Source organism: Perissodus microlepis, chromosome 2 (genome assembly GCF_051167445.1).
Source record: "Perissodus microlepis isolate ML-2025 ecotype Zambia chromosome 2, ASM5116744v1, whole genome shotgun sequence".
NCBI lineage: Eukaryota > Metazoa > Chordata > Actinopteri > Cichliformes > Cichlidae > Perissodus > Perissodus microlepis.
Window position 1 is genome coordinate 18,415,098 of NC_140462.1, and position 26,510 is coordinate 18,441,607.

A 26,510-nucleotide genomic window follows, 5' to 3' on the forward strand; every position below is an offset into this window, starting at 1 on the left:
AAAACCAAAGTTACTTTCCCTAGTAACTAGTTACTCTGAAAGTAACGAGTAACTTGAAGTAACTGAGTTACTTTTGATAGAAGTAACTAGTAATGTAACTAAGTTACTAATTTAAAGTAACTTACTCAACACTGATGGTCAACATACTATAGATGTTGTACCACAGAGCGCTAGTTAACAGAGCTATCGCAGTCTTACGCCTCAGTTTACTTATTTAGAGGTTCCCATCACAGAGATGGGAGTAAAAGGTCTGCTGGGCCTGTGTCAGTGCTGGGTGGCAATAAATCAGTTAGAGGTCAACTTTTACAAAAATCTTCTAAATGCGATAATTTGAGAACAATGTGATGTAGGTGGTGTTTTGAAATTGATACCATAGATTTATCTGCTAAGAGGGTGATGGGTACCACTCACCACAGACAGTATTTTATAAGTTGCTATTGGTGCATAAAGGTTAAAGAGGGGTCATTTTAGCCCATTTGGTGCATGACTGCCAGGCAACATGATGATCTCATGATATCTGAAAAAACTCCAGGGGCCTAAGATGTGCAGAGATGTGCCAAGTTTTTCTTTTGCTGAACTCCTGATTGTAGAGGAGGAATTTGTGGACAAACAGATAGAGATTAGGTGTATTTTAGTAAGATAAGATTAATATCTGCAGCAACATTTCAAAGTCACTTGACTAGTAGCACATATGCCTTTTTGTCAAGCTACAAATTGTGACCACCATTAAGGTGTGTGAGCAGTATGATACATGTAAAAACAGATGTTCTTAGTGTTAAAATAAACATAAATGGGAATGTTTTGCTTTGTTAGTGAAATCATTACAAAAGAAAAGCAACCTGTATTGTTCTCCCCCACTGTTGCAAGTCCCAGATAACAGCATAAAGAAATCATAGGGGATTTATCGGTCGCTTTTATTTAAAAGGAAGTGTTATTGTGTCACATATTTATGGATTGACACAGCAGTAATCCTCAGGATGTTACATTACAAATTTCCAGTAATTTGGCCTGGTCTATAAAATTTCTGCACTAGTAACTCAATACCAGGTAATATCCTCTCCATTTCAAACACACAGCAGCATCTGGGATGCTCTCTATGTCAAATAGCTGTTTAGAGTAATCACCGGCAAGAGGCTGACGAACATTCCTAGGCAAGCATCACTGGCACTGAGTGTATGCGGTCATGTGGAGGCTACTCTCAGCAAAAAAATTTGGGACAACAGTTTCAGTATATTGGAGATGACTCAGATGAAAAAGCTCTTACCGCATCTTACAGCTGGCTCAAGTGGGAGTTTTTAGAGACAAGATGACCAGAAATCCAAAAATATCTTGCAGTGACAAAATGATCCCTGGTATGATGCAAAACTACCAAGAAGCAGCATGAAGAAAGTGCTGCTCTCATAGAATCTTTCACCTTGAAAGTTTTTCCCAAAGGCCGGAGTGACGGACATTCCTCTGTGCCCAGTTAAAAACAGGAGCTTTGACCCATTTGCTTCCACTTTGGGTATTAAAGTAGGACACTATATTGCCTACTGAGTATCCCATGAAAATATAGTATGTGTAAAATTAGAATGAGGGCTTAAACAGCATCTAGCTAATAATGGAGTTCAGGATCCAATTGCCTTTCTTGGGGGAATGAATAATTCTGAAGCTCTGGTAGAGGCAGCTCTGTGGGAGATAATGGCAATGTTTGGCTTGGTTGAAAACTCTCTGAAAACTCTTATGTCTCTCTGGACTCAGAAGGCATTACTGATCCACAGATCAAGAGAGAGAGGTACTGTATGGGCTCAAAATGTGGTCATAAATATTTTGTACTTGTAAAAAAGATTTGTATGTGTAAAAAAGATTTGTGTGTGCGTAAAAAAGATTTGTATGTGTAAAAAAGATTTGTGTGTGCGTAAAAAAGATTTGTATGTGTAAAAAAGATTTGTATGTGTAAAAAAGATTTGTGTGTGTAAAAAAGATTTGTGTGTGTAAAAAAGATTTGTGTGTGCGTAAAAACGATTTGTGTGTGGACTTAGAAAAAAAACCCCTGCAAGTTACAAGTACGAATTTTGACCCTATTTTTCTTCCTTTCATCTGATTGGTCAATGTCATGTCAATCACAAATGTAACAATCCAATCAGAGAACAGATGGGTTTGGCTGTCGGAGGGGCGCTTTTTTGAACTGCAGGTCCTTGAAGGGAATAAATGCCCTTTTACATGTAATACAGTTTGAAGCTGGAGGATCTCTATATAAATATCCGATAGCAGCTAGGTCCCCTAACTTTCAGCAGCTGTTGAAAGGAAAAAGTTGTGGTATATCAGTGGTTAGAAATACCATTATTACTTTAGGATTAGTTTAACACAAAGTCAGGGCTGACCCAGGACCATTGCTGTGAGTCACAGTGCGCAGCATAAAAGTCCTTTCACATCAGACGCAGGATGTGCTGCTAATGCTAACTGCTAACTAAAAGCAAAGGATCCAGAATTTGTTGCGCTGGCTGCTGGGCTCTGTGGGTTTTTGCAGCAGCTCTACCTGTACTAGATGCACCTGCTCCTTGTCTTTTCTATCTCTGACTTTATGTCCTCTACAAGAGTTTCTGGTTTTTTTTGCTGGTTCTTCAAATGTTCAATAAAAACATGTATGCTAATTCATAACGAAGAAAGCTTTGTAATGAAGACTGTCATTTCCAAAACACTGCCCGCCCCCACCCCGCGGTCCGCAGCGCTGTTGAAAAGGCTGTGGAAGTCCCTGTATTAAACACGTAGACCTGTGACACAAAAATCCCCAAACTCGGACGACCACAGACTGTTTTCCTTCGTGGTGATGAAGGAAAACGCTGGGTTGGCATGTAAAAGGGCATTTATTCCCTTCAAAGACCTGCAGTTCAAAAAAGCGCCCCTCCAACAGCCAAACCCATCTGTTCTCTGATTGGATTGTTACATTTGTGATTGACATGACATTGACCAATCAGATGAAAGGAAGAAAAATAGGGTCAAAATTCGTACTTGTAACTTGCAGGGTTTTTTTTTCTAAGTCCACACACAAATCTTTTTTACGCACACACAAATCTTTTTTACAAGTACAAAATATTTATGACCACATTTTGAGCCCATAGTACTGGACCTTATTCTGGTTGCTAACTTATTCAGTTTGTAGGGAAATACTGCAACTAATAAATCAATACTTTTTGAACATACATTATTTAATTACGATAACCTATAAGCAGCCAACACAAACTATAACAAAATGCAATTGTCGCTCCTCCTTTTAGCATCTAGTGGCACTCAGCATAATTATTAATGACAGTAACAGATCATGTTAATGAGTCATGCTTGAAACAGGTAGCTACAAGCATTGTTCAATCCTCTGCAAATGAGTTTGATTGTGTGTGTGCTGGATGAGAATTGGCATCCGATGCATGGTCATTAACTGCGCAGTAGTGCAACGATCTTTAATTTCCTTCAAATCTCTTGTGAGTTTGGTGATTTCATTGCCAGAGACAAGACTTTTTGAACATTACAGGCAATGTTTGTGCAATTTTCAAATATATAGATAAACTATTATGATTTAAATTTTTTGGAACTGAATGGAAAGGAGCCAAAGACCACAACAAAACAATCAACAGAAACCAGAGAAAGTTTCACATTTTACACAATCAACTTAACTGGAGCCCCTGTTGCATATTTTATGTAGTCCAAATACATACACCCAACCTAACAACATGCTTTTCAACTGCAACGCAAACGACGCTGACTGGTTGAAATAAAGCTCAGATGTATTTCAAACTGCACTGATGACTATACAAGAAAGCAGAATATAATCGAGGTTAGATAATTATTCCATGGCCAGAAAAGAAAAAAAATACACTGCAGTATATTCAAATGAGTGAGGCTCTAATTGCATGTGCCCAAATGCACACACAGAATCTAGTTCGGGAAAACTGTTTTACATTCAGCCCACATCTTCAGTAGTTAGGAGTTCTTAGGCAACAGGCAATTAGAGGAGATACCACTGCTCTTATCTGCTGCTGAATCTGAAGGCAGATTCCAGTAGTAATAGCCTGAGAGACAAGCAGCACCTGAGCCTCTGAGAAAGCAATGAACAGTATACATCCTGCAAGCAAAAAAACGCCAATACCTTTTTAACCGCCAACACCTCATTACAACTAAATTACTAAAAACTAATTTACTGCTTCATATCTACTATGAAACATAAAGGAAGCCAATACATAAGTACACAACAGGTGTTTGTGTAGGCAGGCTTGGCCAACATCCGTTTACAGTTGCCATGATGTTGAAACTACACCACAAAAAAGTTAACCAAACTGAAATAAAAACAGGATGATTTTATGAGAATTTAAGATAGAGACATAACTGTTTGTCCAATCCATCCACAACTGGTTTAAGGTGTTAGTTATAAAGTTTAACACTATTTCTAGACACTAGAAATTAGAGAAGTTAGAGAAAAATAAGATGAGAGGAAGAATTCAAGAGCTTTTTCCCCCCAAATGTTAAACTGTTAAATTGTATTGAATTAAATATTTTAAACTGACTGATTTACAGGAACATCTACAAGAGAAACATAATGATAAAATTCAAGGCTAGTTCACATTAACAGTTCTTTTAATAATTTGGTTCATTTCAAAAGTGAAGATGATAAATTAAGAAGTCGAAATAGAAAAAAGAAGAAAAAAACTTTGCATCTAGGGCTAAGTATTGAAGTGGAAGTCAGAGGTTGCGGGCTCTGTGGACTAAACAAAACTAAGTGCTCAGCTATAGTGGGAAAAAATCCATGTTAATATATTTCACATATTACCAGACAGGGCTTATAACATAAGTACACCAGTGGTGAATTGCTTTCTTAGTCAGTTTGATTGGCATGAGCTCTGCATGCCATGGAGAAAATACCTGCATGCTGCAGCCATTGAACAGCTTCTCTCAAGCACCAGGCTACTTTACCCTGGCCATTAGAATGCTGGAGCAGTTTGGATTCATCTTGTAGTCTGCAAACGATAGAAAAAAACAGTATTAGGCTTACACTGCTAAAATACTTGTATTATCATCTTACTACATGGCTCTAAATCAGTTTTAGAGCTAGGAAACTAAAACAGAAACCACACAGTCCATTCTGATTTAGAGCATTTTACTTTTAGAGTCTAACCTGCAGCCTAAGGCACCTTTCACTGTAATGATGCTGCATAAAAGCCCAAGCTCATTTCAGTGAGCCACTAGGCCAAAACACAGCAATGTGAAGTCATCTACTTTTCCAGAATGCAGTGTCAAATGTGCGCAAACACATATCACGTAGAATAAGTTGAAGCATGGACCTTGAAGCACTGTACTAATTTGCTGTCTACCTGGTGAGCACCAACAAAGAAGAGAAAGCTATTTCTTTGATTAACTTTCCAGAGGTGTACATTCAGACCTCAAAGGAGTACGAGGACATAAACCACTGTCTTCGCATTTTAAGCCTTCACCCTGGGCTTGTTTATTTGTATTTCATATTTTTTACCTGCACCCTGTGGCAAAATACCTGCACTTACAAAACCCCTTTTATTGTTTTTCCATAGTGCTATTGTCAGTGTCAAGGCCTCCAGTGGAGCACTAAACACTAAATGATTAGCAGACAATGTTGCTGCAATCCCTGAACTTTGGAGTGAGAAAAAAACACCTCACAAAGAATATAGTACTGTGAAAAAGTATTTGTCCTTTCCTGATTTATTTTCTGCATATTTGTCACACTTATATGCTTCAGATCATCAAACAGCGCCCAAGGATACCACAAGCAGTAGAGTAGCCAGGGATGGTTCTCCTGAACCATAGCCTCCTGACTAAGAGGTGAACTTCCTGGTGTGTTTCTGATCACTGTCCTGCTGCATAATCCAAACAAACTTGAGAATCAGGGCACAAATTGATGGCCAAACATTCGACTTCAGAATTTTGTGTTAGAGAGCAGAAATCATGGATCCATCAATTATGGCAAGTTGTTGTAGGTCATGAAGCAGCACCAGTAGTCCCAATACCACCACTATGTTGACTCTTGGTAAGACATTCTTTTTAAGAAATGTTGTGTTAGTTTCACACCAAATATAACACAATGTAAACTTTCCAAAAAGTTCAACTTTTTGGCTCGTCAGCCAACAAAACATTTTCTCAAAAGTCTTGGAGCTCATCAAGATGTGTATTGGCAAATGTGAAACAAACTTTTGAGTTCTTTTTGGTCAAGGGTACTTCAGCTTCAGGGTTCTGGGTGTTATAGATGTCACTGACTTTGTTTCTCTTGAGGTTCTATAGATCATGGCATTAGCCATAGTATTTTATATTTTTAGCCTATTCCACTTTGTTAGACAGGTTCTATATAACTGATTTTTTTGATTCAACAGGTATGGTAGTAATCAAACCTGGGTGTGGCTAATGAAATTGAACCCAGCGTCAAACACGTGTGATTAATTACAGTTAATTTGTGATTTTACAAAGGGAAACAAGTACTTTTTGACATAGGGCCAGACAGATTTGGGTAATTTATCCATTAACAAAAATATCCTCATATAAAAATACTGGGGGCTGCCAGTGCTACCCTTCAGTCACCTAGTAACTGCACCCATGATATAAATTTGAAAATCCTTGGTGACTTCCTTCATGAGTTATCGCATTTCCGAGGTTTTCAGAAAATTTGACCTCTGAACTCCACTCTCAGTTCAAGGTCACCAAGATTCAGAACTCATTCAAGATTTTTAGCAATACAAAAACTTTCAGTAGATGCGCCTGTGGTATGAATGTGAAAGTCATAGGTGACTTCCGTCTTGAATTGTTGCATTCACAAGGTTTTCAGAAAACTCGACCTCTGAACTTGACCTCTAAGTCAAAGTCACTGAGATTTAAACTTGTCCGAGATTTTTAGTAGCCGTCTCATCTATGGTATCGATTTTAAACTCCTATGTTGCCTAGTTCTCAAGTTTTTGCCCAGTTGGGTAAAAGCAATACCCAAGTTAAAAAAGGGAAATAAGGAGGGGGGAAATACTTTTCACTGCACTGTAGATTTCTTAAGATAAATAAGAATCTGATCAAATCAAGGTTGTTTAAAAATATAGGCAAATAATTACTACAATGTATACAGCAGCTCTGCAGGTCACTGAAATATATAGGTATTTCCAGTAGTTTGAAAGTAGGAAAATAAAAGCACCACATACTATTTTGACATGTCTTTTTCATGTCCCCAACTTGCAGTCTCATTACAGTCATGACATCTCCAGACTAAACTACTGAGTTGATGTATAACCACAAATGCTAAGCAGCTCCTACAGTAGACTGAATCAAACTAGGGTGTCTTTTGGCTGTTTTGTACGTAAACACAACAAATGTGTGGATGCTGGTGTGTCTGTTCTGCTGAGAGAAACCGCATTTGGATTTTGTTTTGACCAATTACATCAGTAGGCTGGTTTAAGAGTAAATCTATGACCCTGTTAGCATTTACACTGCAACAGGAAAACAGTGCCACCATGACCATGAATGTGACAGCAGAAGGCAAAGATTTGGACAGCAGCTCACACGTGTTGAATAAAGGTGAATATAATCGTAAAAATGTTTTTTTTGACCATGAATCGCCTGTACTTCCAGCGAAGCTTAGGAGCTAATCATGACTTAACTCATTGTATTACAAGGAGCCAACACACTTTCTCAGTACTGCTATAATATGATGACTCTGGCCCTTACCAAATCTTCAACTACACCCAAGTCCACCCACACCCTCTCAACATCCGACTCACACTAGCAAAGAAACCATTAACAGTAATGAGAATCAATGGGGGTGTTAAAAGTATTGGCAGGCTACCCTAGGAGCTGCTCTCTGTGCCATCTTTATTAGTCTGAAAAGAGACCCAGCCTCTAGCCTGCCAGTTCTAAATAGGAGTGCATTGATCAGAAGGTCAGGCCAGGCTGAATCCAACCCTTTAATTGTCTGCGCCACTCCTCATTCTCATTCCAACAGCTGTCAGTCGACTCCCAGGTAAACCAAGGCCAGCATCACACGTGGTAGTTCTTACAGAAGTCGGCCTTTAAGGCTCAGACAGAATGTAAGCCATAGGTAACAGGAAGAAGAAATGAAAAGTTATTTCTCATGACATATTCATCTTAATCAGGTGAGAGAAGAGAAAACCACCACTGATCCCACAACATACACAAACATACACAGTATTACACTTACTCTCAGCAGATGAAAGCTACCTTTTAATTCACTTACTTAATGCATTTCTCAAATTCAGCTCAAGAAAGGCTTCCCATCACGCTGTACTTTCCTTTAACACCTTTTTACAAGACATATTATGTTCTTCTTCAAGTGATATAATCTCCTTTACGGACACCGTAACATTAAACCACTTTGTAAGACTGCTATGCCAGGCCCCCACCTCTACATAAACCACACTACAAGTTGCAAATATAGCTTACAACAGGCTTATAAGGTCATAACCTCCGAGGGATGACGATCTAGTATTAAAGAATCTATGCTATATTCTTTGAATTAACTGTTAGCTAGTTAAAGGAACACTTGACACATCTTCCAAAATACAAAACAAATACAAGCACCCAGTCAGTGCCGAAAAAGAGATTCTGTGTCTCTCTATGCATTTACATATTTGTGAAGCAGATAAAGTCACTTCCTCATTAAGTTTAATTACCGTTTTAAAATATGGATATGGACTCATCAGCTCCTCCCTGCTAACCTCTATTTATATATTTTTAGATGAAATATATATACAAGTCTGACTCAGAAAATTCCTTTTAAGTTTTAAATATATTTTCATATATTTATAAGATGGATAAAGAAAATGAAAACATGACCACAAACTATCTCCCAAGAAAAAGTTAAAACGCTAACATTAGAAAGTTTATATATCAGATTCTAGCACTTGCTCCGACTGAAAAAAAAGCTAGTCAAATCCTTTTGCACCTTAATCCAGATGTCTGGCTGCTTCAGACAGCGCTTTGTCAGAATTGTTTCCTGGCTTTAGAGCTGGAGTCATTTCAGATGTCTTGGCGACTAATCAGATGCCATCACTCATCAAAAAGTTGCAGTGACAGGGCCAAGCCTGTCTTTACAAAATCTAGCAGGGTAAGATTGCATTGCAGTTGTACAATGATTTGAAGCTCTAGTGTGTGTTGAATATGTCTGGCTGTCAGCCTCCTACATATATTTTATTACAGGATGGTAGCAGAGGTAAATAAATAGGTTTATTTAATATGTTGCACTCCATAAATCCCACAAAAAAGCTCAGATAAAACTGAAAACATTAAGACAAAACCAAGAACACAGGCAAGGCAAGGGCTTGGAAATCTAGTTTTCATAGCGTGAAATATGTAGACGTCATTCATACTGCACGGCAGCCCAGATAAAGTATGCAATGATGTTGTGACCACTTTTTTGCTATAATCAAAGTCCTCACAGCTCATCACTACAACTGAAAATTTAGTGCAATCAGTAAGATTATTGCCTATCATCAGCAGTGGCTGATTAAAAGTGTGGCTTTCATCTTTATGAAAAACATGGCATTTGTGCAAGTAATTGGTCTGCCCAGAAGGATGGCCCACTCTGAGGTCATACATGATCAGGTAATCGGTGCAAAACAAAAAGTGTTCAGCTCATAAATTACAAAAGTAATGCACGTCTGATATCTGAAAATATATAAACTATATGGAGATATAATAAACACATGACTATTTCCTGTGCTGGATTAACTGTGAAGTACATCCAGCACCTCTCTACTTGTCAATGTCATTGCAGCTTCCAGACTTACTCGGGTATGAAATTAATTTACTTCACACCTTTTGGAGACTTCACATAAGATCAGTATCCATTGAGATGTGATGAGAAGATTTAGCCTAAAGCCGGAATCCATATAGCCTAAATGACTAACCACGGGGAGTGATAAAGTGCATTGTCCTGAGATGGTTAGACCAATTTCAACAGCAATGCAGTGTGCCGGAGGAAAGAGGTATTGGCTGTGTACAGCAGGTCTGTGAACTCAGTGGAACCAGTTATCAAGCCATAAGCAATGCAGTGAAAGTAATACCAAAGCATACATTTAACCTGTGCCTGCATTGTATTCCCATTGCTAAATTTGCATTTATCTCCTATGCTACATACCTGTGTAGACCTACAGCATATCCCAGGTGGCAGATGGAGTATGGCTAAGGTCACTGCTCTATTTTCAAATCCTCCTGGGAAGCTTACAGCATATGCTCCCATACTGTCATTTAAGCTAGTTTATTTTAGCAGTGAAAAAGTAGGTGATGTTTGAAGTTAAGAAACAGATTTATTTTTAACAGCAATTTGAATGAAGTAGAGCAGACAGCAACACAAGATTGCTACAAGGGAGGTGACTATAATTAAAGTTACTATGCCAACTAAATGTCTTCATCTTTGCCCTCATCATATCCCTGCAGTGCACACAAACTTAAAATCAGAAACAGAACGTCAGTGACGTAGTAGTTCATCCACCTCAATTCAAATGTTTTGTAAAGGTTTTTTAACCTGTCCCATCCTCACAATGCTTTCACAACTGCTAATGATCTTCTTGTGTATCTGATGTTTTCTCATTTTAATTGTTTATTCATTACTTGGGTGTCAAATGCTTCCGTGCTGTCACAGCGTCTGGCACCTTGTAGATAAGTCGATATACATATATGTATATATCAGGGGTGCAACGATACATAAAATTCACGGTTCGGTTTACATATATACATACAGACAGACAGAAAGACAGACATATTATATATAAGATAATATGTTAATTATGACCACAGGACCATTTTGCAGTTTGCCTTAGCCCATCTGGTTTTTAACATTACACAAAGTGTTCTTTGCACATAAGTTAAAATTAAAAAAACAAACAAACTTTGCTCTCTGCATTAAAATATAGGGTTTCAAGGATTTGTCAGCAACTCCATTTCATTTCAGTTTAGAAGACAAAAAGAGTCTTTATTTTAGATAACTAGCATGTGCTACATATTAAAAATGCACATGGCTAAAGTACATAAATATTTAAATGTGAACTCTGCAGTTCTGTTACATAAGAAAACACAAATAAGTATTTCCCAAGTTCCGTTAAACAGAGCAATAAATTTTTTAGCACCTCTTTTCTAAATGTCTTAACTTTATTTCTGATGCTTGACATTATTTTACTTTGCATACAGAAAAAACAATTATTTCACAAAAAACAAACAAAAAAACCCCCATGATTCTAACAGTCAATTGTGTATCCTTTTTGCTGGATAACAGCCCGCAGTCATTTGTTGTAGTTTTCAACAATTCTTGCACACATCTCCTGATCAATCCCAGCCCAAATCTCTCAACCTCCTATAGATTTAAAAGTCTTCTGGTATAGACTTTGGTCTTGAGTTAACCCCACAAATTTTAAACAAGATTCACATCAGGGTGTCGTATGTTTTGGGTCGTTGTCATGCTGGAAGACAAAGTGACGACTCACATCCAGTTTTGCTGTTTACAGAGATGGGCAGTAACGTGTTACTTGTAACGCGTTATTGTAATCCGATTACTTTTTCAAGTAACGAGTAAAGTAAGGGATTACTATTGCAAAAACGGTAATTAGATTACTGTTACTTTCCCGTAGGAACGCTGCGTTACTGCGTTACTAAAACCGTAAGTTTTTTGCGAGAACGTCTCATGACAGTGACGTAAGCGAGTGCGACGTTCGTGACAACAGCTGTGTGCAGATCAATATATCATCATCATCATAATATATCGAGTGCGGGACAGAGTATGAGCGTGCAGCGTTTAAAGCGTGGAAGTACTGACCTTACTTTGAGTTTGATTCCATAAAAAGTGACAAAAACATTAGTGTCCGTTGCGCGTGGGAAGAAAACTTCTTTTTATAGCGAAAAAACCTCCCTAAACTTCCAAGCAAGCACCGAGTGCGCTACCACGGAATGGGAAATTCACAGAGAAACTCACGGATTCTTCCACTGACCGCTGCGGCACACCTGCACCAGGGTAAACCTCCGCCTACCTCACTCCTGCTTTACAGGTGAAAATAGAGCAACAGGACCGCTAGTCTTTGACTTTATTTTTTTTCTGCTGTGTTTTACTTGCATCTATTTGAAAGACTGAGTGTAAACACAAAAAAATATTTTATTTTATGTGCTGGAATGTGCAGAAAATAGGTTTAAATATTAAACAAATTTCTTCTAGTCAGTGAATGTTGCATATAATTAAATTTTTGCTTGATGCATAAAGTTAAAAGATTAAAACTAATAAAACAAGTTTTAAAAAGAGACTTTGCCATTTGATTACATTTTGTATGATGGATTATGTAGAAAAAGTAGAATTGGGCTGAAAGATCTATCGCCTTATCACCTATTCAGGTTGTAAATCGTTTTTTTAAAAAGTAACTAAGTAACTAATTACTTCTGAAAATAAGTAATCAGTAAAGTAACGGGATTACTTTTTGGGGGAAGTAATGAGTAATTAGTTACTGATTACTTTTTTCAAGTAACTTGACCAACACTGGCTGTTTACTTCTTGAAAAATCTTCACATATTCTTCTTTCGTCGTGTTTTTTTCCCTTCATCCCCTCAGCATAATACTCCTACCACCGTGTTTCACTATGGGGACAATCAGTTGTTTGCCTCTGCCTGCTTTCTCCAAACATCCACTGCCAAAAGTATTCACTCACCCATTCAATTCATCCAGATTTCAATTACTTCCATGGCCACAGGTTTATAAAATAAAGAAAGTAGCTATGCAAACTGCTTCTACAAAAAAAACAAAACATGGAGCTTCATGGAATGGGTTTCCATAACCAAGCAGCTACATTCAAGCCTTGCATCACCAAGCGCAATACAAAGTCAGATGGTGCTGGTAAAGCACACTGCTAATGGACTCCAACACAGTCGAGACATGTTCTCTTGATTGATGAATAATGCTTCTCTGTCCGTTTTTGGCAGTTGCCAGGAGAAGATTAGTTGTCTGACAAGTAGTGTAAACTTTGGAAGAGGGGAGGATTTGGTGTGGGGCTGTTTTTCAGAAGTTGGCTTCTGATCCTTCGTTTGAGTAAAAGGAACTTGTAATGGTTCAGCATACCAAGCCATTTTGGACAATTTCATGCTCCCAACTTTGTGGGAACATTTTGGGGATGGCGCCTTCCTGTTCCAACATAACTGCACACCAGTGGACAAAGCAAGATCCATAAAGAATGGCTAACTGAGTGTGATGAGGAAGAACCTGACTGGCCTGCACAGATTCTTGACCCGACCGAATACCTCTGGGATGAATAGGAGCGAGGACTGAGAGCCAGGCTTTCTTGTCCAATGCGTCTGACCTCACAAGACGATACTGTGAGGAAGGACCGTTTATTTCCCATAAACACACTCTTAAACCTTAAGCCTTTCCAGCAGAGTTAACGTTGAGAACATTTTGATAAAAACTTCAAATTTTATTTGGAGGCAATTAATTTTGTCCTCATCTGTAAATCTCATTCAAGCTTGACAAGAGAAAGACATACACTACCTATACTATGCAAGATATGTACATAGTTAAATTAAACAGTAGTTTAATTTATTATCGTGCTCTTCTATTACCAGTTTTCACTATTTACTCACTTTAGGTATTTCACAACAGACTAGTACTTTATGCACAGACCCAAAACGCACACAGGTTTATTGATTCGCTGAGATGACGCCTCGTCATCGCCTGCCTCTTCTTATCCAGCTGCCAAATTCCCTTGAGGCTAAATTAAAGATCTCATAATGAGAAATGTCACCTTTTCTCACCCCAAGTGGGACAAAAACAATTTGCTTCAAAACATGGAAAATATTCTCAACATGGTGAGCTAAGTTTAGTATTATGGCTTTGGGCAGAAAAGACTAGTCAGACAGATTTTGCAGATGGAATCAAAATAGTGCTGGGGCACATGGGAGGCTATAAAACAGTGAGGGCACAGTCTTAAATTCTAATAAATAACTAATACCAAATGAAGGCATGCAACACTAGTAAGCATCATTTAAGTAACGTAAGCAGCATTTATGACACCTCTAAGGATATAACGGGAAGATCTGCTGATGTTAGTCAGATGCACAATAGCAAAAATGTTAGCTCATGAGGTAAGCAAAAGTATTACATAAGTATTATATATAAGTATTGCATGGATATGCAAATAAACTCTTAAACAGTGAATTAATTTACTGGATGTGTAAAAACAAGTGAATCAAAGATATTCATGGTTAAAAGCAGTACACAGCATTTTGCTTCATTGGATATCTAGTCTGCATACAGTTAGAGTCACTGTTAGTTTTTTTTTTTTAAACAGATGACCAAAGATGCTATTAAATAATGTTTAAATGAATTAACATGGTTGTTTCCCTATGAGTAAGGTTAAAACCTTTTTGCTGGGTGCCACAGTGGTTGTTTCTATGCAAAAAAAAAAAAAAAAAGGTGTTTGTGTTAGTCTGGAATTGCAGAGATGTTTGGACAGAATTTCTGACAGCCTCTTTTCTCAGCTTGAACAAAATACTGAAGCTCATTTTCATGTTTTACAACAGCAGAGCTGTGGTGCACTTGTACTGTCTGGTTAGTTTGTGACTGACAGTTGGCTACAAAGCACTCAGACATTTTTTTTTCTACAGTTTTACATTTAATCAAATCGCCTGAGGCCATCTAAACCTGTATACCTCATTAATATTCCTAAACAAGCTTTCAGCGACAACGCCGCACACTGATAATCAAGGACATGACACACAGCTCATACGTGGGCTCTGAAAACAGAGGGACTGCCCACCACTCACAGTAATTTCAAGTAATGAAAATATTGACCATATGGTGGAAAGTGGGTGCGCTGTTATGGTAACGTATTTTAATAAAATGAATTAGTGCTGTGGACGGAAATTGCAGACATGTTTTTTTCCATGTGTTCGAAAAGATGGGACATGTAAAACAAGGGTTATTTTCTTAACCTTCTTGCTATAGGCTGCGGTGTCAAAAAAAAAAAAAAGAGGAAATAAACATCAATATTTTATCCAAGCAAAGTAGAGAGGCTGTCAGAAATCCTGCCTAAATCTCTCTGCTACAGCAGTTTTAGACAAACACTCCTGTCTTCACAGATATTATACAAGATATGTTTTTATTTTATTTTTTATATAAGATATCTAATGTTAGACACTGGATGTCATGTAGACATGGTTTTAACTTGTGTGCCAGTTAAATAACCCCACTGTTTAACCTTTATCAGCACAAACACAAATGTGCACTGTCTAGAACAATATAAATGAAATAGTGCCTGGCAAGAATATAGATATCAACACATTGAATACTACTGAATTTTATTATTAGATATTTCCCTAAATTGAATGAATGGATGCAAAGTTATGACTCTTTTTAAAAAGAGGTAGCTCTAAATCCAAAAGCGGCTCCTGAAAAAAGACCTGGTTTCTGTGCTTCTGTGTGGCCTACCTAAACAGAGCACAAAACACAACACAAAGCACCATTTTTAATCTCTTTTGAAAGTACAAGATCATATTATGAACTGGCAAAGCTTAATCCGCAACTGGAAAACTAACCTACATTTGCATGCAGAACAGACTCCTGACTTCAAAAGTAAGGTTACAGCATTTTTATTCAAGCTTGCCTCTGTTCCAAGCAGCCAGGGTCACCTTACCTAACATCCAAACATCCAACTTTAACTGAGCTGACAGATCTGAAATGTAGTGCAGACAAAAGCACATTCAGTAAAAAAAGATGACTGTTAGCTTTTTACTTCATTTGTATATATAAAGAAAAAGACCTCGCAAAAACACAGTCAAATGAAATGCTCCTAGAATATACAGTCACTAAATACATACATCTTGAAATACTGTCTGTATCTGAGACCTTATAATACGAGCTAAAGCAGTGAGTGGCAGGATTTGTTAGATAAGTGTAAGGGAGTTGTAGATGTAATGTTATTATTAGCAAATCTTGCCCTACGTTTTAAAAACACTGATGTTTCAGTTTAGGTTAAGACCAAAACTTCACCTGCCTCTCCACAACCCTTCCCCAAACTTTTGTGTCTGTTTCACTTGCACATAAACAAAAAATGGTGAAGCAGAGAGCAGAGGGGAAACAAAAAAATAACATTTTTGCAATCACAATTATGTATAATTTAAAACTAACTTACATCCTGTTTTAGCCAGTATCCAGCAATCAGTCATTGCAAATTGTGTACTAAGTTTGTCACAATACTACAATGTAAAACTCAATCCTGACATCATTTTTTGAACCACAGGGAAGATTTTGACACCCTCCTGCAAACAACGGCAAAGAAGTCATATTTCAAAAAAGTTAACTTGTTCATTTTCAACAAATTTTCCTACTTATAGGTTATGTTTACCAAAATAATTATTTAAGCTTAAGTGTAGTGGTTTTATTTGTTTTAGAAATTATTTAGATAATTTCATTACAGATTGTGAAGGTAAAATATATTTTGCTGCCTACTAATAATAGAGATTACAACAATAAATGTTTAATAAACTCCATTTTTTAGACAGCTTTTTTGTTGACAGTGCGGTTAAGATAACAGAAATCGGAAATACTGGAAAATCCAGTGGGCTCAGCTGTTTTTGTGTGTAGCTGGGATTCTGAGCCTGCATCTTTCGCTGGCTTTTCTAATGCTGCATCACATATATCAATGGGAAAGTATGGCACAGTGCAGCGACACCACACTGTTTATACTATCTTCATAATAGACAGCATAAAATTGGAATTCAGTGAATGAATCTAAATCATGAGCTTAAATGCAAACTCATCTCTGCTACACTTGATGTAACCCAAATCTGACCATGGGTACCACAGCACAGTACCCTGCGCACCAGTCCAACACAGTGGTTTACTGTGAATTCACCACAAACTAACCTGATTATCCTGCACGTAACTGCCCAGTATTTTCATGCAGCATGTGAATAAAACTAGTTTGTATTTATTTATTTGTTTTGCAGGAAGTTTCACAAAATGAAAATACATAATTTATCAAAACACATGATATACAGATCAAATATGTGATTAAAATGATGACATTGCATGTGATCTTTAAATTTGCAGTTTATCAAGCATCACTGAGCGATCCTTACCTTTAAATATAACCCCTCTTCTTCCTCTTTTGTCCTGTCTGTCTTCCTACACCATGCTCCATCTCTGAGTGAAGTTAACTCTCATTCTTTTCCCTCCCTGGGAAATAGAGCAGCTCGACTTTAGCTAGAAACACACTGTGTGACAATCTGCACATAAACACATTTGTTGATGTTTGTTGAGCTGATAGAAATGTTGAATTTGAAATTACCTCACACTAAAATAAATAAATAAATAATGCCCCCTTAATGCTTCCTCCTGTTCTGTAGCGGTAGATAGATTCTGAAGTGCTGCGAACAAAGCATATGGACACCTGCACTCGCTCCAGCCAACTTTAACACCTGAATATAAACGGTATAAATGATACTGTTTAGCCTAAAGTAATGAGCCTGTTTTGAAAATGTAAGAAGTCGAAAGTACAGATATTGGTTCAAAAATGTAGAGAGCAAAAGTAAAATGTTTTCAGAAAAATAAATGTTCAAGTACAGATACCTGAAAATTCTACTTAAGTACAGTAACAAAGTATGTGTATGTTGTGACTTCTCTACTAAGAGAAGCCCACCTGGAACATCTAAAATATTTTTAAAGCAAAAATAATTTAGCATGCTGTATGAGTCCAGTCTGGCTAACACTTAATTCCATTCATTGAGTCACAGCACTTATATCGATCCACCAAATCAACTGTGTATCTCCAAGGAATGAGTTAGGAAGGGATTAGCTCCTGGCCCTTGATTAGCATTTTTGCTTACACAGCATGACACCATCCATCTCATAGCAGCTGCATTTATACCTATTTAACCTCTAAGAGATGTCTCCTACGACCAACCCCCTTGACCTCATCTAAGGTCAAATTTCTCCACAGTCCCCAAGTATTTTCTCAGTTCTTCAACCTTCATTAGTTCGAACAAGTCTATTAGGTCCATCCTGCTGCTACAGTCATATGATATCATGAAATGTAACAAAAGGCCTCCTCCTCAGCTTGGAGAGTTCCCATCACTCTCGTGGACTTGGTGTCCACATAAGTCTCTGTCCTGTTCTTTCAATAACTCACGCAGAAGCCTATCAGCAGAGCGGTAGATCAGGTAACACCAGCGAGGGTGCAGTTCTTATTTGTGCAAACCAAGGTCACTGAACCACATGGATGCTGGATCAATCAGACAGATTAATGAAGCACAACTTGCTGACATGACGAATATTGACACCCTTATTACATCTTGGTCCTGCAGTCCACAACAGTGCTTATATAAATCTGGCCCAAGTAGAAGGAGATGGGTAAACTCCTGAACCTAATCCTTCACATGGTAAACACACTACAAGAAGAGCTTAAATAAGGAAATGTGTCTCTCCCTGTAATTTACTAAATCCAAAAATGTCACAGAATTAAAGCTCATGGTGTAAACAGAGGTTGCAAGCAGTTTGAGCTACAGTATCCTCAAAAACTGATCAATATTTATAAGATGATAAAACAAAAGTGGATTATCAGGAGCAAGGCCTAAACATTTAAATACCTAATGACTTTATTTATTGATTATTCAGTCATACTGAACCTAGTTTTTTGGTTATTCCTCAGTCACACCAGACTTGGGAATAACCAGTCAGCTACACACCCTTGCAACCACCAAATTTCCATAAAAACACTCCTAAACCTTGTGGAAAGCCTTTCCAGATGAACTGAAGCTGTCATACTTGCAAAGGGTGGATCGACATCATATTAAATCCTATGGATTAAGAATGGGATGTCAAGCTCACGTGCGTCTGAAGGCAGACAAACAAATACCTTTGGCAATATTGTGACAAAAAATCCAGTAAAACTTGTTTGTAGAAAACACAAAATCACAAAGGTCATTTTTCACTGTTTTCCAGTATTTAATACTTCAAATAGATAACTAAAAAAAACACCTGAAATAATAAGCTAAAAATAAACAGTAGTTATAACCCTGCAGCATTTTCAGCACATCAGATTGTGTTTTTGTTTAAACGTGTGCTATCACTCTTGATTACTAATTTTCCTTTTCATGAAAGAATTACCTAGTTAGTTACTAACTAGTCACTTGGTTTAAGGAATCACCCATTTTCATTTGAAAAGTCCACACAGTATAACAGGAAGTGCATAACGTTCAAAAACAGAATTAAACCTCTGCAGTAGGTCTAAATCCCATGTCACCTTGCTTTTACCTAAATTAACTGGTTTTCTTAAATGCTTAAAGCACCTCAAACGTCACATCTCTTGCCCAGATTCTGGTTGTATTTCTGACAACGGGGCCAGAACAAATGGCATCCTCCACTTTTAATCAAAGGGAGGATTAACCTTTTCTATCAGCGGTGCCTCTCTTAGCAAAATAGGGAGTCGAGATTTAGGATTATACCTGTGAAGCCATACTTTAGCTCATTATTGGACTTGGATGTTCAGACCTGTATGACACCCCTTATATCACTGGCATTAGGTTACCATTAATGACTCAGTAATCCTTCAAATCTCTCTAAAGAAATGCACCTCAACATGAACCTCTGGAAATTAATGTATTTGTAGAGCCTTCTCAGGTAATGATCCTCCATATTTTTAGAGATAACCTCAACACTTACGAGCAATACCTGTATTTGTAGAGCCTTCTCAGGTAATGATCCTCCATATTTTTAGAGATAACCTCAACACTTACGAGCAATACCTGGCCACTTAAGATAAATACCACAACGTTGATTCTGATTTTCCATTTCAATCACACAGCAGACATAAAGCTGTTTTGCTGCATAGTGCCCATACTAGTTTCCTTAATTTCTACTAACAAAGAGCAGCTGTTTGCTTTCCACCCATTTTCTATAAGTTCCCTTATAGATCAGTTGCCAAGTTAAACTGTTATTATCCCAAGGCTTTACAGCACAGAGCAACAGCAAAGGAATATAAGGAAATAATACAAAATTTAAAGAGACCATAAGGACTAGTTATGGTCAGAATATAGCCTTTTATAGAAATTTGGCTGCATCACAATTACTGATTATGGATAACCATGGCAATAACACATCTGTAATTCTTCTTTCTGTACAGTTTCATTGGTACAGTTATGGCTACACTCTTTTACCACCTGCTTGCAATGAATGTATTCAATGTATTGCAGAGAGAATACTAACTAGGACTGAAAAGAGAGACCATATATTTCCCATATTAGCTTCTCTTCATTGGCTCTCTGTTAAATCCAGAACTGAATTTAAAATCTTTCTCCTCACATTCAAAATCTTGATTAATCAGGCCCTACCATACCTCAAAGACTTCACAGTACCTTATTATTCTAAGAGAGCACTTCACTTTCAGACTGCAGGCTTACTTTTGGTTCATAGTTTTTAAAGGTAGAACGAGAAACAGAGCAGTCAGCCACCCGGCCCCTCTCATGTAAAACCCAGTTTGAATTCAGGAGACAAACACTTTCCTTTATGATAAATCTTATAGCCAGGGCTGGATCAGTTGACCCTGAACCCTCCCTGAGTTATGCTGCATTAGAGTGCTGGAGTGCCTCCCATAATGTATTGAACATTTCTTTAGTCTTCTTTTTTGTTTCACATTTCACTTTCTATGTGTTTATACATCACTGCTGCATTTAATCATTGCTAATTACTAACCTCTGGCCCTCTCTTTGTTTTTTGTCCTGTCTTTCTCTGCTCTCTCATCTTTCTCCTCAACCCCAAAACACCCAAAGCAAAATGGCTGCCTCACCCTCTGTCTGGTTCTGCTGAAGGTTTCTTCCTGTTAAAAGGACCCAACTTTAACTGTTCTTCATTTTTTTTCCCTTCTCACTGTCACCAAGTGTGTGCTCATAGGGGGGCGTCTGATTAGGGTTTCTTACACATATTTACCCTACAATATAAAGCACCTTGAGTGACTGTTCAGAACTGGTGCTATAGAAATAACACGTAATTGAAACGAATAAAGAACCAAGCAACGTTGGTTCATTTTAGGGCCAAACAAGGATCAGACAAATCTTAATGAAACCTTACTCAAGCAACATGCCAATCAAACTTCCCATGTTTTTCCAAAATTAAAGTTGCTTTAGCAATGGTGGCATTTAACACAAAAACACTTCAATCTAAGTACTTACTATCGTAATGAAGTATGCCCAGTATTTTATTGTGGGACAGTTTTGCTTTAATTTACGGAGACAAAAGATGAGGTGGAAAACCAGTTTATTGCAGCACTGGCTGCTGCAATAAACTGTTCTCTGCACCCAAAATAACTTCCTGAGCACCGCTGCAAATCACAGTAAATGGTTTTGACTATTACAAGACTATTATTCGCTCCGCTTCTAGCGTTTATTTGGCGAGGAGAGGAACATTTTTACGGCACACGCTTTGCGTTCAGAACTCAGCAGCTGTATGACTGACTCGTATTTCACCGTGAAACAGACTTAGCGGTTGGACTTCCCGTGCTGATGCTCCAAAGACGCTTTAAAACATTACGCTTCCACACAGCTCGAATAAATACCAAGTCAACCCAGTTCATAAGTGGCAAAGTCAGCCAACTTAACGAGTTTACTCTACCAGTTTGAAACAAAAGCGTGGCTTCAGATAATAAAGTGCTCTGTGCGTTTCAAAACACATTATGTGCTTCGCTGTGAACTTCCAAAACAGAAGCTAACACGAACTACTGATGTCGGAAGTTAGCACCGGTGGAGTGAAAGAGAAAATGAGGGAGAAAGTATAAAGTACCTGTCTAAGGCGTTTGTCCTCTTCCATGCTTTCTGTGTTGTCGAAAAGCTTTCTATAAAGCCATGGAAGGCTTGTAAGTTTCTTTCTTTTGGTGTTGTTGAGTTGGTAACCAGGAAAGCCTCTGGTTAGCAACGAGACCTGTCAAACAATGGCGGAGCCAAGTACGGCAAGCGGGAGGTCGACACGTGCTTTTCGTTGACGTTTAGTGTTTTGGAAGGTTTCGTTTTGCAGCTGAGCGTCAGGGGAGAGTGTCCCGTCAAAATAAGAGCACACCAAAGACTTTAAACTGTTAAAAGGTACCTGCATTGTTATATAATGTTCTTTTGGCGAGTTAAGCTTTCCTTCAAAACTGTTTTTAAAAGTAAAGACGTATTTAGCCTAGATTGTCCTGCAACTGAAGGACAATTTAGGTTTAAAACAAACAAACAAACAAACAAACAAACAAACAAACAAACAAACAAATCAATCAATAAATACTTTTTTTAATCCTTTAAAAATCAGAATTGAGCTTAATAAGTTCCTGACCATTAAGTTAATGATAATCACTCTCATTCTAAATAGTTATATTAATTTAAACAACTTTGGAAATCTACTTATATCAACTTTCAGTAGTCATACGTATTTTTAATTTCAGTATTTATTGTCAGATGTTTACTCAGATACAATATTCATATGAAAATTTTAAAATAATACCAATAACATTATAGGGCTGCACAAGGCTATGACATAAATGTGTAATATATAATAATATAATAAGATTAATAATATTCCATATGTTCTCAACATGTGTTTGTAATTATTGCTTACTCCATATACATACATACATAATAACAAAACCAACCAAAACGTAGATTCATAACGTATTTTAATTTGAAATGCATTTACTCAAGAATTTGGAACAAGAGAAAAACTGCACTTTTTTTTCTTTTTTAAAAAATGTATTTATTTGAAATGATATTTTGTAACCACGTTTTCAGCAACTAGGTTTCCATCTTGTTCCATCTTGTCCTATGATAAGTGCAATTTATCTTAGTATTTTGTGCACAGATTACTTTTCAGATTTATGGGGGGGGAGACGACGACGCCGACAGAAAATGTACTGAAGCTGTAGAATGGGCCTTAGATTTTCACTAACATGGCCTGCATTTTCTAATTATATTTGCTTGGGAGTTTAACCACGCGAAGAGGAGTTCACATAAACGGAATTAGAATGCAATCATATGGCTTTGAATATACATTTATAAAAGCATTAATTGTTGTCTAACAGAATTACACCTGGCAGATTAGAAAATGCTTTAAAGCAACATTTTGACAACAATAGGACAATCGTTTGTCGTTGCAGACTTTTTTGTTCTTGACTTAATTGTTAAATATGCAAATGAATTATGTAAAAGTACTCATCAAGTGGATTATAATCTTGTTTGTTATTAGATGACAATTCTATTTGTGCTTTAGTTATGTTTTTTGTATTTGTTCAGTAATAGGGGATAAGAATATGCAAATAGCTGGATTCTTATCAATAGGTTATGCCTATTGCATATTGTGCTGTGATCCAGGATGCATTGACATGCGTGCTATAAATTATTTCAAGGCAGAATTTCAAGAATCCCATACAGCTTTTTCTTTGTTATATAGAGCTTCAAGCTATCAAAGTCTATATTTATTATATATTTATTATTCAGGCAGTGTTCCCAGAACCTCCAGAAAAGGATTGATGGACTGAATTTTTGTCTTCGTTTTATGTCTTGGATGGATTTTCTTTTAATTAGGCAAAAATATGTATAATTCTAAGCTCCTAAAGTTGGGTCCACAAATCTTTTTTATCTTTTCCTTTTTATTTTAAAGACAGATCTGTCCATCTGGTGCATTTATCAGAAGTCGTTATCATCTCCTTAAGCTGCTGTTATTCATTTGTGGCTACTTAATAGATCCACTTTAAATTCCAATTCAAATTAATACCCAACCATTATGCAGATGGGTTTGATGAAATTTAAAGTTGAATGAGTTATCCTTGCAGAGGCCAGTTATTCTCTGGAATTAGAATGAATATGTGTAGCCACCTCTGCCACATTTACTTATTCAAAAAATCCTGAAGCATACATAAAAGTCTGTTTTTGCAAAAACAAAAACTGGAAGTGAAGTGGTCAAAAGCAAGCACATTTACTGAGTTATGTGGTACATTAGTTGAGTAACTGCATTTTATTTTTTTCTATTCTACTTTTATAATCAAGCATTTTTAATACAATAAACAAACTTTAGTAATTTGAGTTATACCCGTGCTTCACAGTTTCTAAGGGTTGTCGGGGACTCCTTGTGATGTTTAGGATGTCTTTATGTTTTCATGATTTCTTCCATGTGATTTCACCTTTAAAATTTCTATTGTGCAAAGAGGTAACACTGTAAATAAATAAATAACTCATTAGTCCACACACAGAATACAAATGGTGTTTAGCAGAACTTTATTGTAATCAGTTATATCATCTTATGACCCTTTAGAGAAACTAAACCCTTTGGCTGTGCCACTGGATTAAACTGGACCCAATACAGGTGTACATTGTTTTTCACAGGACTGCAAGAGGTCATGAAAACATTTTTTTTTTCATATGACAGCAGTATGCGTCTCAAACTGAACACTTTGATGTTAAATAGAGTATTTCTACATAGATGTATTGGCCCTTTTAAGTAAGTCACATCACTATTTTCTCCACCAAATCAAAACTTTCCTCTCTAAGCTACTGTGAATGACAAGCTGGACTCTAAGCATTCTGGTTTGTCACAGGTTTATTTGCTGTCATCATTCATCATTTTGTCCTTGTGGTATCTGAGCCTGGGATTTGCAAGGCTTACTTTGTCTTCATCCTAATCTTTAACAACAAAAAAGCTCAAACCTGATTCTTGTCACTTGCACACCACTTAAAGTGCACCCTCATTGAAAGATGACAGAATTATCTGCTAAATGTCTCGATTTTATCTTCAGAAAGCAGAGAAATGGACGAGTCACTTTAAAGTCTGTAATACCACCTTTCTTTTGATTAAGCAAATAATTTCATTTTGTGTGCAATTTCACTTTGCTCTGAGCTGTATTTCATGCCATCTCCTACTCCACAGCTTATTGTTACTATTCTAGTGGCTAAGCTCTTTCAGAGATGCTGGGGCATGAACAAAGCCAATGATATCTAGTGAATTCTCATTACAAGGGGATTATTATATGTGCCAGCATGCATTTCACTCCCACATCATTACGTGTTTTGGACAATTTAATGCCAATTACTCCATTGCTAATGCTTTTTTGCACCCACCCTTTCCCCTTAGGCTCATGGTGAAATTTGACATGTTTTGACAACTTAGTATGAATTTATCTTGCTTGGTTTCTTTGCATGAGATTGCACTACCTGGTAATCACTATTTGCTCTCCATCTGATGTCTGTTGCTCCAGTGTGATGTGGCATGAATACTTATCATAGCTCTCTATGTCACATATGCGCCAGTTAAAGGGGGGAGTACAGCAAAGTGCAAATACTGATCTGAGGGACCTATTAATGTTTAATGATCCATTAATATTCCCAAATGAGGAATACTCCCTGTTAACATGTCACTCCCAGCTGGAGAGAGGGGCTGTTACCTGGTTCCCAGTAGGTTGGTTCAATTAGACACTACAGCACAGCGTCAGCTGCACAACATAAGGCTGTACTTCCTGTGCATTACACATATAGCTTAGTTTGTTTTCACTGTACTTTGTGCAGTCACTATTGTAAGTTTGTTGTCTTATTCGTAGACATTTGGGGAATTGTCCCAAGAGTTTCTTCAGATTTTGTTATATATATATATATATATATATATAAAAAAAACACCCATCTCGCCCCTGCAGGCGGTTTATCCTTCAAGCTCGGGTCCTCTACCAGAGGCCTGGGAGCTTGAGGGTCCTGCGCAGTATCTTAGCTGTTCCTAGGACTGCGCTCTTCTGGACAGAGATCTCCGATGTTGTTCCCGGGATCTGCTGGAGCCACTCGCCTAGCTTGGGAGTCACCGCACCTAGTGCTCCGATTACCACGGGGACCACCGTCACCTTCACCCTCCACATCCTCTCGAGCTCTTCTCTGAGCCCTTGGTATTTCTCCAGCTTCTCGTGTTCCTTCTTCCTGATATTGCTGTCATTCGGAACCGCTACATTGATCACTACGGCCGTCTTCTTCTGTTTGTCTACCACCACTATGTCCGGTTGGTTAGCCACCACCATTTTGTCCGTCTGTATCTGGAAGTCCCACAGGATCTTAGCTCTGTCATTCTCCACCACCCTTGGGGGCATCTCCCATTTTGACCTCGGGACTTCCAGGTTATACTCGGCACAGATGTTCCTGTACACTATGCCGGCCACTTGGTTCCATGTATGCCCTGCCTGCTAGCATCTTGCACCCTGCTGTTATGTGCTGGATTGTCTCTGGAGCATCTTTACACAGCCTGCACCTGGGGTCTTGCCTGGTGTGATAGACCAAAGCCTCTATGGATCTTGTACTCAGAGCTTGTTCTTGTGCTGCCATGATTAGTGTGTGTATGTATATATATATATATATACATACATATATATATATATATATACACATACATATATATATATATATACATACATATATATATATATACATATATATAGTCAAGGATGCCTTACATGAGTTTTTTCTCCTTTTGTTTAGTATTTATTTGACCACATTCATTCATCAGG

General features: G+C 37.6%; 1 protein-coding gene across 2 annotated transcripts in view; it reads right to left on the reverse strand.

The window, feature by feature from the left end:
• Positions 1 to 21,954, reverse strand: part of enox2 (ecto-NOX disulfide-thiol exchanger 2) — a 191,027-nt gene extending 169,073 nt beyond the window's left edge. The window contains exons 1-3 of one of the 2 annotated variants that reach the window (XM_084951687.1): positions 21,791 to 21,954; positions 17,098 to 17,194; positions 4,894 to 4,988 (exon numbers count right to left, since the gene is read on the reverse strand). The gene's annotated coding sequence lies outside the window, so the exon portion shown is untranslated. The remainder of the gene's footprint in view (positions 1 to 4,893; positions 4,989 to 17,097; positions 17,195 to 21,790) is intronic. The other variant, XM_084951705.1, reaches the window with a different exon arrangement.
• Between the last annotated feature and the right edge of the window lie 4,556 nt (positions 21,955 to 26,510).